The sequence below is a fragment of the Polypterus senegalus genome, chromosome 6 (assembly GCF_016835505.1).
Source record: "Polypterus senegalus isolate Bchr_013 chromosome 6, ASM1683550v1, whole genome shotgun sequence".
In the NCBI taxonomy this organism is placed as follows: Eukaryota; Metazoa; Chordata; class Cladistia; order Polypteriformes; family Polypteridae; genus Polypterus; species Polypterus senegalus.
The window spans coordinates 72,359,750-72,378,260 of NC_053159.1; the positions used below are offsets into that span (position 1 = coordinate 72,359,750).

At 38.4% G+C, this 18,511-nt stretch overlaps 1 protein-coding gene across 1 annotated transcript in view; it reads right to left on the minus strand.

The window, feature by feature from the left end:
* LOC120531168 (E3 ubiquitin-protein ligase MARCHF4-like) overlaps positions 1-18,511 on the minus strand; it is a 239,051-nt gene that overhangs the window by 67,486 nt on the left and 153,054 nt on the right. The window lies entirely within an intron of this gene.

Below are 18,511 nucleotides of genomic sequence, written 5' to 3' on the forward strand. Positions count from 1 at the left end.
CATATGTAGTTTTTACTCACATTTTTCTCACATATTATTGTACCATTCGAAGTTATTTGTATATTTGTGGTCACACAAGAGTGCAATACCGACCTTACTATCGTTGTGACATCCCTACTAGCAGCACACATAAAATAAACCAACGCACTTGACGCATTAGTATTTGCAGGATGAACGAGAGCCAGAGGCGTGGCATGAATTTCAAAATGGCATGCCTCTAGATCCTTTGTTAGTTTTGTGGTGTTCTTTCCTGTGAGCTTCATTTTACATGGCTTACATTGGGTTTTATTTTGTAATTGCATTGTATTTAAGGTTGGTCCATATGTCTTACCACTGTTTTTGCCCGACAATCGAGAAGGCTGATATACTGGAGTGGAATGGAGCAGCTTTCTGGCTGACGTGATGATTGCCTGATGGCGCCCAAACTACTGTCAGCCAATTACAAGCATGCATACAAGTAGTTAAAATTGCAACACTGCATTCATGCTCATTATTTGTTGCCGGACCACGTCATGTGAAACATAACTCTACAAAGAGTGTCACATCGCTCATTGTCCAGTTGTTTGTCTGTAACATTTTTGTTTTGTTTAGTTTTCATCAACTATTAATTTTAGAGCATTTGTCTTAGTTTTTGTCACTAAGTTACTTATTGTTTCGTTTTCGTTACAGAAAAAAATTCGTTGATGAGTATTTTTCATCTTTGTTTTTATCAACAAAAATGAACACTGCTTGGGGGACACATATTGGGAATATGTTTGTTAGAGATTGCAGCTTTTACTAAGCCAACTGCATATATATATATATATATATATATATATATATATATATATATATATATATATATATATATATATATATATATATAAAATAAAATATCATATCCCTCCCTAATGGTATGGCGGTGATTCTAAGATGAAGAAAAAAAAATAAAGAAAGGTTATACACTTTAATCTCATTCCTTGCTAAGTTCATTTTTGAGGCACAATGTAATGTTGGTGCTTGGGCTTGCACTACACATTTTTCTCCTTCAATATGAAATTAGGATTTTAGGTTCCCGCTCACACTTAATGACTCATTGGTGCTTCACAGCTAATTGGAAGCAGTCATACACAATGACATTTGACAGGCTGACGAATGGTTGGAAGCCTTTCAAACATTCCCATGTATTTGCGTGACAAGACATAGATTTTATGATAACTGGACCATTTAAAACTTCGAAAACTCATGTGAGAATTTGCTGTATCTCTATATTTATAGCAAACTCAATGTAGTTAAGTTTGCTATCAGTATCGCTATGATATGAGTGTATGTTAGATGTGCCAACCTCAATTGCTGATCTAGTTGCTGGACTGCATCACATTAAACAACAGAAAATTGTGACCAAATCATATTTAGTGATCATATGCTGACCTTTCAACACAGTTGTGCTTGACCATTTTTGTGACTAACTAATAATGGAGCCTGATGGAGCTGTCCCTCTGTGAAGGGTTAACAGGCACATTGAGTTCAGGCACAAAATTGGTGATTTTCTTTTTTTTTCCATTCTGTCATGGTATGTAAAATATGAGAGACTGTTTGTGAGGTCAAAACATCTGCTTTCGGTATTCTTCAGAACTGCATTACATGCATTGTACTTTCAGATGAGCACTCATTTGTTGTCAGCTCTCTAGTATGCATTACCAAGCCTTATAACTTTTGTCAGAGTGAGTTGTGGGCTAGTTGAACTGAGTCAGAGTGTCACATTAAGTGAGTGACTTCACGGGAGCCTGCTGCCAGCTGCCTCTCACTCGCTAAGATTATGTAAGTGGAGGCTTACTACTGAAGATCATTTCCCAGGCATGTATGCAAAAGGCAGTGCCCGGCAATGGTCAATAAATATTAAAATGCAGAATCAGCTTGTTAGACAGCAAACTCAAGCTGATAGCGCCTGTGAGTCAGTAAGATCCTCAGGATACGTATTTCACGAGCAGTGAGTTAGCAGTCTAACCCTAACCCTAATTTTGTATTGAATTGAAACAAACACTCAGAAGATTGAAAGTTGGGCTAAATTCTCAAATTGCTCTCCAACCCTTAATCAGTCGTCTTTCTAATTAAAAAAAGCAAATTTTTCTGTAGGGTGGTGCAGTGGTAGCCCAGCTGCCTCGCAGTGAGAAGGCCAAGGTTCAAATCCCTGAGATTTAGTTTACTTGTTCTCTCCATGTCTGAGTGGCTTTACTCTGGGAGCTCCAGCTTCCTTCCACTGTCCAAAAACATGCAGGTTAGGTGAACTGAAATGGTCCCAGTGTGTGTGTTTCTTTGCCCTGCGAGGATCTGGCACCCTGTCCAGGGTTTGTTCCTGCCTTGTGCCCTGTGCTAGCTGGGATAGGATCCAGCACCCATTATGACTTTGTTCTGGATTAAGCAGGTTAGGAAATGACAGGGCTTTTTCTGTACTTGATTTAATTTTCAGTTCATTGACTTAATTATGAATTTTCTAATTTAGTTTTTGATTGGTTGGTAAATTTTAAATTGTTAGGGTTGCCTTTAATATTGAGTACCTTTTGATTTTTTGTTGGCAAAGCCTCTCCATTTTAATCAATGATAGTGCATGGCATTTGCATATGTTCATAATTTGTGCATTCTATTATTACTAACATTATTGTTTATTAGTTTCTTTTTAGTTTTTTTTTTGCCTTTCAGGTTAGTATTTTGCAATTGAAAATATGTTTATACAGTACTTTTCTGTTAAGTATCTGATTTCATTTTGGTTTTTCCCCTTTTGATTTTCTTTACTTTGTTTATTTCTATTTTTTTCTAATTTGTTAATTGCTTCTGATTTGTTTTGCAACTACATTTTTTTTGGTCTCCAACCCTTAATCTGTGGTCTTTCTAATTAAAAAAAGCTAATTTTTCTGTAGGGTGGTGCAGTGGGTAGCGCTGCTGCCTCGCAGTTAGGAGACCTGGGTTCGCTTCCCGGGTCCTCCCTGCATGGAGTTTGCATGTTCTCCCCATGTCTGTGTGGGTTTCCTCCCGCAGTCCAAAGATATGCAGGTTAGGTGCATTGGCAATTCCAAATTGTCCCTGGTGTGTGTGTGCGTCCTGCGGTGGGCTGGCGCCCTGCCTGGGGTTTGTTTCTTGCCTTGTGCCCTGTGTTGGCTGGGATTGGCTCCAGCAGACCCCCGTGACCCTGTAGTTAGGATATAGAGGGTTGGATAATGAATGAATTTAGTACGTAGTTGTTTTTTATTGAGTTTTGATGGACTACTTTAGTCAATAGGAGCCTATTTGTAACACAAGCACTATTCAGGGGATGGGCTCACAGTTTAAAAAAAAGTCTATAACTGAGAGAACAGACAAACAACATTATCTTCCTCTGAACACTAGATAGAAGTCCCCCAAGGTTGTAACGATGCCTCGGATTTCCACAAGGGTCCAAGGGAGTTAGAGTTCGGTGCAGCCCTTTTGGGTTCTGTGGGTGCTGCTAGTGGGTGCTGCCGGGGCTGCAGAGCCCAACTACATTGGGCTTCCGTCTCACCCACAAGTATTTCCAGATCATAGCACCAGATGTGCCCCTGGATTCAGCATAAAATGAGCCCTCTGCCACTGCTCCAAGACCTGTAGTCAGGATGGTGAGGACAACACTTGCTGGGAGGAGAGAAGGTAAGATAAAGAGAGATGCAGAAGAAGGCAAAAACTGCTGTGTGCTGAACTTATCTGGACTTATTTGTGATTTGTACTGTGCTGCACTGGTGGGAAACAAGGGATGCATTTTCCACGGCCAAAATCAAAACGTGTTGTGTTGAACTTGTGTCCTGTGTTTGTCTGTGTCAGGTTTGGAGAGCCAAGCACCCCTGCAGGCCACACTGTATAAAAATGTATATGAAATGAAAAAATGCATAATATGCATACACAATATGCATACAAATGACAAAACCTGAACTGGCTACTTGTCAAATGAGAGCAAAACTAAGAAATTGAATTAAAAACAAGTGCATTTAATAGCAGAGTGCTGTGACACCCTGTGTAGTGGCAAGGTAAGCACTAAGGCTACACAGAGGACGTCTTGTAGTTTGGGACCGACTGGGATCAGACTTGGAGACACAGAAACAAAAAAGTGGTATTTCCCAAAATCTAAAGTGGGTTTTATTTACAGGTGCACAAAAACAAAATAATTTCCCAATCAAAAACAGTGAATGACATTTACAGTGAACTTTTAAGTCCCAAAATTAAAAATAAAGAAAAAAATGTACACACAGAAAATGCTAGTCTTCCTAAAGAAAAAAACAATCATACAGAAATTTCACACAACATAGTCCAAAGAATCCCAAAAATATTTACAAGAAAAAAAATGTATATAAAAGAAAAACAAAGTGCATCCATAAACCCAAAATCTATATAAATACCTCCACCAAAATAATACTACAACTAGGAGATATTTATATCTATATCTATTTATATGCAGGAAAATATTTTCAAATGAAGCATATGCCACTGTTCGGTATACTAAAGAAGAAGCTGCTCTACCAACACACTGTCCAGACCACTGAGTCTAAAGACAACCTCTAGAGGCAGAAAGTGCCTCTTCTACTTGGGGAGCAAATCTTCAACCAATCCTGTAACACGCTGCTCTCTTTCACCTATAGCAGCTGATGCAGAGCACAAGAGCGATTTTGAGCGTGGCCCAATGCCCTCCCTTCAGATGAGCTGATACGTTCTATGAAAGTAAGTTACTTTTTCTTGGGGATCTCCTACTCAAACTAACTTATGCACAAACTTAACTAAACACTCCGCACCTTTCTCTTTGCAAACGATACATGGCTAAAAATTTGCTCTACTTGATGATGGGGCACCTGCAGACCTGGGGCATCATGCATAATGTCGTGTGTAGAATTCACACTAAAACTTGGCATACAGACAAAAGCGGAAATGTGCGTATGCACAAAAAACCCCAGATACATAAATCTGTGTGTACGCCAACTTCCACGTTTCTCTACTCCATAAATCCCGGTCAGCGTGAAAAGTAACGCTCGTACACGTGCCTGTTGCTCCACCCTGACTCCTTCCAGAACTACGCCTCTTTGAATATGCAAATGAATATAAATAGCCCCTTATGTTTTGCATTCTGTGAAAAAACAATGGCGAAAGCACAGGGGAAAAAAAATTTCAGCAAATACCAATTTGAGGCAAGGAAAAACGTACTATTTGTTGGCTTAAGCAGTGATATAAACAACAAAAGGAATTTGATCAAGTGACAGAAACTCAAAAGTTCAAGTTCAGAAATTCGCACAGTTCCCGAAATAGCCAGATATCAAAGTGTCAGTGAAAAGGCAAGCTGTAGCCCACTGTCTGAGTGTCATATGGAAGCGAAGAAAAAAAAAAAACTGGGATACAGTGTAAAAAAAAGTTGAATTTTGCACTTTTTATCATGTAAATTGTTTTATTATTAAATCAAAATATCATAAACTTCATCTTAAATCATTTAATTTAATAGTTTCTCAAATCCCATTATAGCTAAAGTGTCAAGTTAAATACTTCATATTTTATGTATTATTCAATGTACTCTTATGTGAGTGAATCACTAAGTGCTTCTTAAATGATGAGTGGCGCCCCTTCCAGAGATTGTTCCTGCCTCCTGCAAGATCTTGTTGCGTCATGTGTGAACCTTGATGAAATTATTTACTGCAGCAGCACTGTCTCTTTTAAATGTACTAATCCCCAATTCCTGTCCTTGCTTTTCTTTCTCCAAATAACCAATCGCCACACAATCGGCTATTTAATAAATGTCAAGTCATCTGTAAGCTCAGAATGCCAATTCTTCAAAACTTTTAAGGAACATTGAAATATCTTCGTAGTACATGTTTAATTATTCCATCCATCTATCCATCCAGTGCCACACCTGTCCCAGGAAGCATACAGCTTGAGGCAGGAACAATCCCTGAACAGGGTACCAGCTCATCGCTAACGCTACCCACCAAGTCTTTGAATATTTTAATCATTAACAATATACATTATTTAAACGAAGTTAAACATTTATCTGTGTAATGTAATATATATACTTTACTGCATTTCATCTTTAAAATGATATCAAGAGCTCCAAGAAGATAGTGCCTGGAAATCTAAATCGACTTAGAAGCCAGTCGTCATCATCTGTAAATACGCGCTCTCAATTTAATTGAATTCCTTTATTGTTACTGTATGATACAATAAGATTCAATATGCAAATCCTCCATAAACTTGTTTTCCTTTAAAATGGTAAAATAACAAAAACATCAACAAAATTAATAATTATAGAATAAAAAGACAGTGAAAAATATACAATATGAAAGCATAAGTGGCTCAGGTTGTGTAATACTACAACTGTAATTCAAGTTTACAGTGAGTCAATTGTACTTGATGGACTGATAGAGTGCATTTATAGCTCTTGGGATGAAACTGTTTCTGAATTGAGAGGTCCATACAGGGATGGCTCTGAAGCATTTTCTGTATGGAAGAGGTTTAAATGGACTGTGCCCATGGCTGAGGCAGCGTGTGCTAGAAGCTGTACCCCAATATTTCTCCCACTCTTTATACAATCTGTACTAAAGCTTTCGGGTCAGCTGCTGTAGAGCTGTTATTTCATACTCAGATACAGTGGATTAAAATACTCTGAGTGGAGCACTGACGGTAACAACGCTAAGTGGCTGTGGTATTTGAAATAGTTTGGCCATTTGGTGCACAATTATATGGTTACAGGTTGATTACAACCAGATGTCTTGAACTAAAAAACAATTAACAGCAGTTAATTTCAGGGTATTTGATAAAGCTGTGTCAGGGATGTGAATCTATAAAATGCTGGGTGCCGTCAGTTTGCAAAACTGAGCAAAGAACTAGTGTACACAAGGGATTGAGCTGGCGTGAAAAGGTGCGTGGCGTATAGGCAAGTTTAGCTTTTATACATCACGATCTGTGTGGAAATGGGTGTACGCAACATTTTTGTGCATACGCAAAATTTATACATGAGGTCCCTGACCTGGAGGCGCGTCGATCTGTCACCGGTATCCCACTGTGTGCACCAGCTGAAGCCAAAGTTAAAATGTTTGTGAAAGCGCAACTCACACTTCAACAATTTAAAAAGGTAAATGCTTTTAACTTTTTTTTGTGTAAGTTGTCTTTATACAGTTCTTAGCCTTTTTTTCCCTTAAGTGGTGTGAAGTCAAGAAAAATGACATCTTTAATTAGCTAACTTAAAAGAATATGCAAGCTTTCAAGGCAACTCAGGCCCCTCCTTCAGTCAAGATGTAATCCTTTAAGTGGTAATGTCGGGCAGGCAGATTACCATAGGTTTGTGCTGGCTCTGGGTGCTAGTGTCTGATCTTATGTCTGTCTTATATTTCCAAAAGAAGCAGCAACTTTCTCAAACTAAATAAAGTGAAAACAGAAGTCTTAGTGATTCACAAAAATGGATATAGTGAGGGTAATAGAAATAAACTTGATCCCTTAAGTTTAAAAGTCAAGTTGGAGGTAAAGAATTTAGGGGTAAATATTGAATCTGACCTAAATTTTAAATCACTTATTAATTAGATTAGTAGGACTGCATTTTTTCACTTAAGGAATATAGATAAAGTTAGACGTCATATAACTTTACAAGATGCTGAAAAAGATGTTTCAGTCGAATAGATTACTGTAATGCACTCCTTACAGGACTACCTAAGAAAGACATCAATGGGTTGCAATTAGTGCAGAAAGCAGCAGCCAGAATATTAACTAGAAAAAGAAAATCTGAGCACATTTCACCAATCTTAGTATCTTTGTATCAGTTATCCATGTCAGTTAGAATAAACTTTAAAATACTACTAATGGTTTACAAAGTATTAAATCTCGCCCCGTTCAATATTTTTGAATATCTGTCTCCTTACACTCCAAGTCGTAACCTCAGATCTTCAAACAAAGATTTGCTTATAATTCCAAGAGCCAACCTGAAAAAAGAGGTGAGGCGGCTTGCTTTTATGCACCTAAGATCTGGAATACTTCAGCAATAGAAATTTACCAGGCTAATACTGTAGAACAATTTCAAAAACTGCTGGCTTTTTTGTAGTTACATTTTAGTTGTATCCCTGCTAGTCTATATGGGCAGTGAATTATCATTTTCCTCTGATTTCTGCAATTCCCTACTAATCTGCATTATTCTCTGCTGTATTTTCTGGCTCTTCATCGCCACCACCACCTGATCAAGGTACCATGCTGCCCCCAGTATTTATGGATTGAATAGCAGGTTTCCCAGATGTCCTCATGACCACCATCATCTTCAGTTTCTTCCATGTGAAGCTTGAAAACCATATGGACTGAAGAATGCCCAGTGGAGGCTTGGTGGTGTTTAGGCCTTGAAACCCCTGCAGATTTTTTTTTTCTTCTGTCCTCCTGGCCATTCAACCTTACCTTTTTCTTTGTTGCATACTGTATAATTATTGCCTAATTTTATTTGTTTTCTATTAACTTCCTTATATTTCAGTCTTTAAAGTACTTTGAGTTACATTGCTTGTACGAAAATGTGCTCTATAAATAAATGTTGTTGTTGCTGAAGAATGGGGCTCAAATCTTATAAATGTTTATGACTTGCTGTCCATGTTGGTGTTTTATAGTACTGCTCAGTTAGTTGTTTCTTAATAGGTTATGTCACAGTTCCTGAAGTCAGCCATCTCCATGCTCAGTTTTGAAGTGGTGGCAGTCCAAATGGTGTCCTCCATTCCCTCATCAAGTTGATAATATTAGGAATATTTTTTTATAGTGGAAAAGCACCAAAGCATGTAAAGACTTAAATGCATATGAATAAATAAACTGTAGTCCATAGGTTTGCATAGAAAACACCTCCTCGATTTCTGTCTAGTCCTTCAACAGCAGCTCTTATCTAATACGTAAGTCATGTCCCTGTCTCATCAAATTTTAAATGTTCAGCTGTTTACAAAGAGCTGAAGAGCAACAGTTCACCACAGAATGCAAAAAAAAGTGCTGGCAACATTAATATTGGAGACTCAACGGATAGAGGTCATTCTTACCAGTGGCTAAAAGTCACATAATTGGGGTGGTGAAATAATTCACTGCAGTTAAGAGTCAGAGGCAAACACATCTGAGATGAACTAAAATTAATACAATTGTACATTGCTTGCATTGAGAAGTCAAACCTGCTTTTTTGACCATGAAATTCTTCTCCTTCCTCCTCTTTGTCTTTTCCCTTACCCCATGGTCATCACAGAAAAGAGGCGCATCTCTCTTTTCTCTCACCATCAATTTCCATTCGTCTCCTGCACATCCTTCACCATCACCTCCTTCCATCTGGTTTTTGGTTTCCTTTCTTTTCTCCTGGAAGCTTCATCCCTAATAATCTTCTTAGCACACGGTTTTCTCCTAATCTTCACATATTTCCAACCCACTGGAGTCTTCTCTCTCTTCTCTCTCTTTTACCTTTTAGCTTCCCCTAATTGATTTTGTTTACCCTGAAATCCATTGTAGCATTTTCATCTCTTTTGAACTTTCATTCTTTCAGTGTCCCTTCTAGTTATTCCTCAAGTTTCTGCGCAGTGCATTGTCTTGTGTATTTTTTCCTACTGTCTCGGCAGCTATCCTTTTGTCACAGAGTATTCCACCACACTTTCTTTCCTGCTCCACTTCTCTGCATGAGTTCTGCCTCTAGCACTCTATCTCTTTGAACCATTGATCCTAAGTCCTGAATGGACTTCACCTTTTTGTCTACTCCCAACTTCATATCTCATTCACATATTGAGTTTTTCATCTGCTTCTCTTCATCCCTTGCCTCTTTACTGCATCTCCCCCTTCTTTAACTCCATTTTCAGCTCCTCCCGTGTACCATCATACAAATCAAAATCATGTAGGAAAGGAATTGAACAAATAGAGAAATACATCTGTATGCAAAACTGAGAGAAACCAGAGTTATATTTGAAAAGATGTCATTAGATTTAAAGACAAGACATATGGGCTTCTATCAGACTTACCTCCACAAAACATCTCTCAGGTTAGTGCACCATCTGGTAAATTAGCATTATTCTTTTCTTGTATGCAAGTCCATGTTAAAGTAATGAAATATGTATTTTTTCATTTAAATCAGTAGTTTGGTCCATTCCTAATGAATGTGAGTCTTTGATTCTGCTCCTCTTTCTTTTTTGTCATGTTTAGTTTTGTGACATCCTATGTCATGGCTCAAATGAGATGTGGTGGAGCCTGATTGAAATAAGATCACCTGGCCCACAAACTGAGGAACAGACGAATGCTAATTGCTGGTACAGAAATGCACCGGGATAGAGCTGGATCAGGGGGGAAGTTGAGCAGTGTGTCGAGAGGACAGCTGGGGGCATGGCATGAAGCGCTTGAGAGAGCAGCAGGGAGCACGGGGGAACACTTGAGAGTGCTTGATGAGCACTTGGGAGAGTTACAGGAAGAGAGTGACTGTTGAATGCTGCTAGATGGTGAGGCGAGTCAAAGTCGAATCAAAGTCAGTTTCAGGACAGGAGGAAAGCTTTTATTTGACATGCATGTCAACTAACTACACTGCCTTGTAAGAGATGATTGAATTACATCCGTTGATTACACTCCTTAAAGACACAGTTAATTATAAAAACTGCATGATTAGGTTAATTTCTCATGTCCATGCAAGTTGCTGATAAATGGACCTTCGGAGTCAGAACTCTGCTACACTAAATTATACAGGTTCTCTTATCAATACTTAACCTTGCAGCAGAACTGCATCACAGATCAACAGGTTTTAATTAAAATACCTTCTATGAGTGCTAAAGACAAACGCAAATAGTTAACAACTACTGCTGCAAGAAGATAATGTATTCTATATGATCAATATATAATTGAATAGTGAAAATTCTATTTATCAGTAGAACTCAACTCTTATAGGACATCCTTAGTCTGGAATAAAAGGGAAGTCGGTATTGGTAGGGGGTCAAGAGAGGTGGAGGATTAGTGGGAAAAGTGGGAGCATTTTTGGAACTGAAAGGAATGGAAGGAAAGTTTACGGAGATCTGTGCCGGATGACTGTGGGGAACATAGTAGCTGAGCATGAGGAGGAGTTACTGATGGGTTTCTGTTGTGTTTCAGCCAGGGTTCCCTCCTACTGGCTGGGGTTTAAATTCATGTTTTAGGTCTGTTTAGTTCATTTTTGATTCTTTTATTTATGTTAATGTTATTTGCATTATTCTTTGTTTCTGATTATGTCTATGTATGTAAGCTGTTCTCTCCAGTTTGTTCTGTGGGCAGTCCCCCACAAGGTGGGGCCACCTGCCAGTCACCATCAAGAACTGCCTTTTGCCCTATAAATACAGAAGGTCTCCCACTGCTCCTCGTGGTTTATTTCAAACGCACTAGGCAGTTTAGGTGAGTTCTTGTATCTTTTCTGTGCTTTGTTAGTTTTGAGATTTTCATTTCTTCATGTTCTGTTTTTGACTATGTTTATGGATTACTGTATTAGGACTATGTTTGCCTTGAGTTGCCTTGTGTTTCTAGGCAACTTCATTTTGGCATTGTGCTCTAGGGAGCTTCGCTGTGTGACAGACCATTTTTGTGAATAATTAAACCTTTTTATTTTGTATGAAGTTTCTGTGTCTGCCTGTTTATCTAGCTGGGGTTTGGCATTATACCCACCTATTGTTGCCATTATAATAAGTGTTTTTGCAACATTTTGGGACTTGCATGTCTTGATATTCCTTTTCATAACTGTTTTCTGTGTGAAGTGACTGTCTATACTGCTCAAGAAGAACTGACTGTTCTTGTTTTTACTCCTCGTTGGATTACAACTATTTATTTATGTATTGCTATTTACATTTAACACTTGTTTTCATCAAAACTATTATTGTCTCCTCACTTGCCCTGATCTATTCTTGATTTATGAACTACTAGATGCCCAGTTGGGAGTGGAACCCAATGCTGTCTGTATGCCAGGCATCACAAGATTGTTTTCTCCACATGTCCAGTGGTACACAGGACAAATTTGAGGGCAAAGTTTACTATAATAAAGGCTGGTTTCCAAATGGCCATTTCCATTATAAGGGGGTGTCAGAGAGGCAGCACATGCCACCAAATTTTAAAATGCATGCATCAAAAACATCAAAACGTTCACTTTTCACAAAGAGTGGGCATTCTTTGGAAAATACATCATGTATTAAGCCAAATTTAAAATGTCACATGCTTAAGCAATAAACTACATGAAACAAGAATAAATCGATTGGCCACAAGTGCTTAATTTTCTGTCATAGGAAGGCTTAGGTTAGAATATATAAATACTTGCTTTCAGAACTGTAAATGATGCGTTTCGTTTACATCACTGGGCAGTATTAATATCCCTGATAGATTGCTTCTGGTAAATGCCAAAGCCATTAGTCAAATCTATCACCATCATTCACTGCTAGATTTTAATAACTCGTGTAAGAAAATATAGGTTAACTACATATTGACATGGTAGCACAACAAAAATATTCAGAATGAAAAATTCTTAAACGTTGTTTAGAATCCAAGAGACAAGCAGTGTGCTTAAGAACCGCAATTTGTGCCATAAGAGCTCCACAAATCACCCATGCGGCAAATGCCCTGCAGCTGTGCTGGCATTCTAATCAGGAGACATTCAGCGGACAGGCGTGAGTGTGACATGGGTTGGTGCCAACAAAAACCTCTCCTTGAAATATCAGTTTTGTTCTTGAAAGTAAGAGAGAATGAGAAGAACAGGTTCTGAAATTGTTTGCCAAAGTGGCTAATTAGTTTATCAATGGTAAGCAAACTGAAGGGCAAATTGTGAGAATCACATGTCACTGCAGAGGTCACTTTTGTATGATACATTCATGTTTGTTCATTCACTGTCATAGACTATATTCTATCCTGTTTATTAATACTGTATAACATGTGATGGTCTATTGATTATATGAGATTGTATGAACATTACATATGTAACACTTAAGTACATTAATAATTCTTTGCATTTATATAGCACTTTCCTCACTACTCAAAGTGTTCAGCAATTGCAGGTTAAGGGCCTTGCTCAAGGGCCCAACAGAGCAGAGTCCCTGTTGGCATTTATGGGATTCAAACAGGCAACCTTCCGATTGCCAGTGCAGATCCCTAGCCTCAGAGCTACCACTCCACCCTGTGGAGCACAAGGACCTCTGGTCGTCAAATGAAAGAGAATTGAGGAATTAAAATGGACAGATTTCAGAGTTGGCCTTCTTTGGAGTAAATGATTAAATCTGTTTATGGTGGTCCCTTAGTGAACACGGCAGCAATAGCATTCAAAGCTGGAACATCATAACATTGTCAGTCTTGTGTAAAATCAGTTCAGAAGTACATTTTTACTTTTTGAGCCTATCTGCCCTCTGTGCTAATCTTCTACACCTTATGTTTTTAAACACTCAAATAAAAGGATGGTTGGCATCAGTGAAATCCTGTAGTTTTTGAAGCAACTAAGAAAGGTGTCTTTATGTTCATTCCTTGAAAGTCTTTGTCCATGATTTCCATCTGGATTAGAAAGCAGTGGGTTATGGTGCGAGAAGCCCTATTAGAATTGGGCCGCTGCTATTTTTAACATATATAAATGATTTGGATAGGAATATAAGTAATAAGCTGGTTAAGTTTACAGATGATACCAAGCTAGTTGGATTGGCAGAAAATTCACAATCGAATGAATCAATACAGAAGGATTTGGACAACATACAGGCTTAGGCAGATTTGTGGCACATGAAATTTAATGTCATTAAATGTAAATGTAGGAAATAAAAATGTTTTGCTTGAATACACAATGGGATGTGTGAAAATTGAAAGTATACCTGAGAAGGATTTAGGAGTCGTTGTGGACTTGACACTATTAACTTCAAGACACAGAGCACGATGTGTTGAGTACGAGTCCAACGAGGTTTTGCTCAAGTTTTATAATGCACTGGTGAGGCCTCATCTGGAGTACTGTATGCAGTGTTGGTCTCAAGATGACAAATAGGACATAGAAGTGCAAGAAAAGGTCCACAGAAGAGTGACTAGGCTCATTCCAGGGCTACAGGGGATGAATTATGAGAAAAGATAAATTAATAAAAGAAGAATACGAGGTGACATGATTGAAGTGCTTAAAATTATGATGGGAATTAGTACAGCACTATAGATTGAGACTGTCATTTTAAAATGGTTTCATCAAAAACACGGGGACAGAGTTGGAAACTTATTAGGGGTACATTATCATGCAAACATTAGAAAGTGTTTTTTTACACGGAGATAGATAGGCCACAGATACATGGAATAAGCTACCAAGTAGTGTGGTAGACAATAGGACTTTAGGGACTTTCAAAACTCAACTTCATGTTATTTTGGAAGAATTAACCTTTGAGCTTTGTTGGGATGGATACCCTGTTCTTGTCTAGATTATTCTAATGTTCTAATCCAGTTTAAAGATTTGCATGGATGGAAGTTGGCCTTTACAGGGGTGCAGTCCACCAGTATAATAATAAAGCTGATTATGAATTCTGAACCTCTAGAGACTCCCATGTAGGCAAAAGATGCAAGTACTATTTCATACTGGAACAGGTTCTTTGCATGTGAAGGTGGCTCATTGTGCTTTGAACAACTTCCTAATATGAAGAAAAAAAATCTAGAATCCTTAATGTATGGTGGGCTTCAGGACACCTACAGATAAAGAAAAATCAGACTTAGCCTGTATTACTGGATGTATGCAATGAGAGTCCTTTTAAAATTATGATCTGTTGGTATTTCACAAAACTGTTACCATCTATTCATCACTATTCACTGTTTGGAGTCTGTTATGAATCTAAATAAAGGTTTGTAACTGGAACCTTCATGTGGATGGGTCTTTTGGGAACCCAAATGGGTTCCTCTATGGCATCACTCTGAAGAACTTCTCTGGCACCTTTATTTTTAAGAAATTATGTTTTCTATGATCACTTTGGTGCATCCCATCTTATCCCAGGGGTTTGCATGGGACATTCCATAAGCAGAAACAATAGCGTGTAGCCCTTTGCAGCTTCTTTCAGCAGAAAGCACCACCATTCACTCCACACCTTATGAGCACTTGGGAAGAGGAACAGTAAATGTTAGTTTGGGATTGGGAAGTTGGGTATAGTGGGTTTGCCCATAATATGCATCAAAGATACTTTAGAAGTACATTGGCAATTAATATTGTAAAATATCAACCAAGACCACACCTGCCCTTGATGCAGACCATTCTGAGCTTCTTATTTGGAAAAGTTTATGATGCTTTCTGCTCCGTGTCATTTCTTGAAGAGCAAAAATAAGTTAATTAATACATAAAGCTTGTGCTTTGTCTCCAGTATACTGTAACTATCATGTCTCTCAGTCTGACTTCATTTCTTGACAACACCTCACTGTCACTTGTTTACCATCTGCAGTTACTTGGCAGTCACCTAATGCTCTTTTGAGGTTATCTGCTTCACAATGTGAATACACTCTGGACCGCCATCGAGAGCTCTGATGTCAAATACCTCACTCCTCACATTCCTTTGTAAGGCAAAGTCTTCTGGTCATTTTTAGCTTTGCTTGCATTTAGGTTGTTTGACACGTTTATTTCTAATTATGTTCTGTTCTCTTCCTTTGTGGTTGTTCTCTTTCACTGAATGGATAATTGACTTTTTCTCTTTGAACAATGACTTCTTTGTCTCCTAGATTCACAATGCTGAATCCATCTGTAATGACAGCAGATGCTAAGTCCTCCTACATTTGCTGACAATAAGGAATGAAGGGATGAGTACAAAGAAAACCTGGTATGAACTGGACTGAGTATGCAGCAGCCCGACAGAAAACTGTCATCATTCATTGGCAGGCGAGCTAGTTTTTCACTTTTACTTTTTATGTGCATCTGTCCCTGTATGCCATGAAGTAGGTATGTGTTACGTTTCTTAGAGTGGAAGGTTTCCTTTCTTAATCACTGCAAAGTTTGCACATTAAAAGACTGGCAGTGTTAAACAATACAGTAACCTTGCATTGTTTTACCCTAAGAAATGTGTGGATGGATAGATAGATAAATAGATAGTACATTATTTGTCCCAATGGGGAAATCTTCATTTTTACATTAGCACAGGAAATATTACAGCGAGCAAACAACTGCAACACTCCTCAAATACACAGAAGAATTACAAACAAGAAGAAGACAAACAAAAAAAAAACCTCTGCATATATAAAATCCAATGTCTGTCTGTCTGTCTCTCTGTATGTCCTCTTTTCACGAAAGAACTCCTTGACAGATTTAGATCGGGTTTTTTTCTATAATTTGCTTGAACATTCTGATTGATTTTGCGACTTCTCTCTTCGCACTAAGTATCATAGTTTACTTGCAGGAACAATTTATTTGCGCCAATCTGAGACAAAGGCTGCGGGTCAAGGGGAGAGGGAGACATGATGTCAGGAGTGGAGTGCCAGACGGGGTCCTCCTCACTCACGCGCCATCCTCCGTTTGAGTCGGTCTACCTGCCGACACTTTTTGGAGCGTACCTTGCCTCCACTTAGCTAGCGACACCTGTTTGTTTAAGTTTGTCCTGTTTCACTACTAAGTGGGTGGAGATGCGGAGGAAGGCTAGTGTGTGTGTATGTATATATATATATATATATATATATATATATATATATATATATATATATATATATATATATATATATATATATTGTAAAAGAATAGAAGCAAACAGCGTAAAGGTTTGGGGTTTTCCGGCCCCGTATATTGCAGACAATCAACAATAATTTCAAAAGAAAGCAGGTCAAAATATAAACAAAACAGTTCATGTGCGCGACGCCCTTCAGAGGCATTGGCGGCCATTTTATAGGGGAGGAGCCGGAAGTGGAGGAATGCTGGGAAGGAACCGTGAGGGAGGATGGGACTGCTGACGTCAGGAAAGATGGCGGAGGAAGGGCAGAAGTGAACGTACTGCAGGAAGGCTATGATGGCGGAGCGTCTCTTTTCCTGGAAGACAAAGGAGAAAGGTTAGTACCCCGCCACTCCCTGCTGGCGAACGTCTTTCGAAGCGGTTCAAGGTCCGTCCGCGGCCTCCTACTCGCGCATGCGTGACAATATATATATATATATACACACACATAACATAACATGATCTGGACTGTCTTTTTTTTTTTTAATGTAATTTTGTTTGCATTATGAGCAACGCCATTGTTTGCTCTTTGTGATACAAGATTATTAGACTTTTGCTAGGCAGAATGGTGAGGAGAGTCTAACATGTGACTTCTTTACTGTAATTGCATAACGGTTAGCGTCAAACACTTCCTAACTGTCCAAGTTTGTGGATTGTCCAAATTTTGGTTACATTAGCTTCTCTGGTAACTGTCTCCTTTTTTACATTTCCCAATCTATGATTTGTTCTCACACATTGCTCTTTGCTTATTTCATTCCAGCCCTTCATGTAACCACCTTGGCCTGCTTTTATAATTATGACCATCTTCTGATACCATCTTAATTTAAACTGCTGATGCCCTGTGCAGCCAGTGCAAACGAACATAACTCCTTTCACACTAAATGTAATCACATAACACATTACGACTTTACAGAAAATTTACTTTAAGTACTTTTAATGTTCTCTTTGCAGGGTCAGTACAAATAACATTTTGTGTGTTATGAACTAGAGAGTTTCTAAGCACAAGGAGTCCCAAAATACACACTAAAAGAGGGAAAATGTTGAACCCCAGATGTTAACGAAAAGAACAATATCAAATCTTTATTAACACAAAAAAATTATTTTTTACATAAAAATGCTCTGTAACCAAATTCGTGAAACAACTAAGGCAATCATTGTTCCAATAAACAATCCAAAGAGTAGCTGAAAAACAGAGCAAAAGGTCACAAATATCCAGAACATCACAATAAAAACTCACCTACTCCGTGAGCTCATTCAATGAACTGCAACTGACTGAAGGTTTTCCTCAGCCTTTATATTAATGAGGGCTACAGTCCCTTCTGGTGATGGACAGGTGGTGCCACCTCTTGTGGGACCACCGTTAACACAAGAAACATAGCAGCAGATACAATGACATACAGAAACTAAATCATCAACACTGTTAACTTAAAAATGTAATTAAATAGACATAATGTCAATGTCAATTTATTTATATATATAAATATATAGTATTATATTATATTATATATCGAAATTCAGGGGTAGAGGACGGTAATCAGCTGTAAACTGTGACAAAACTTGCCGTTATGTTTTAGTTCGACTCTTTAAATTTAGCTTGGTTGACTTGACCGAGACTTCTTGCGCGTGCATGAGTAGTTAGGAGCAAACAACCCCTCACATGGTGTCGACATCTGACAAGAGACCAAAGCGAATGCACAAAACAAAGTACTCCGTGGACGACGTCTTGTGTATCTTATCGCTGAGTCAGACACTGAGTTGTCAGATTTTGATGTAAGTTATCTGGAAGTCGAAAACGAAAGTGAAGAGAAGAAGCATCAGCTGACCGTGTAGCTAATGTTCCTATGCCAACATTCACCCAGGAGGACTGCCTCTTACGATGAGATAATCAGATT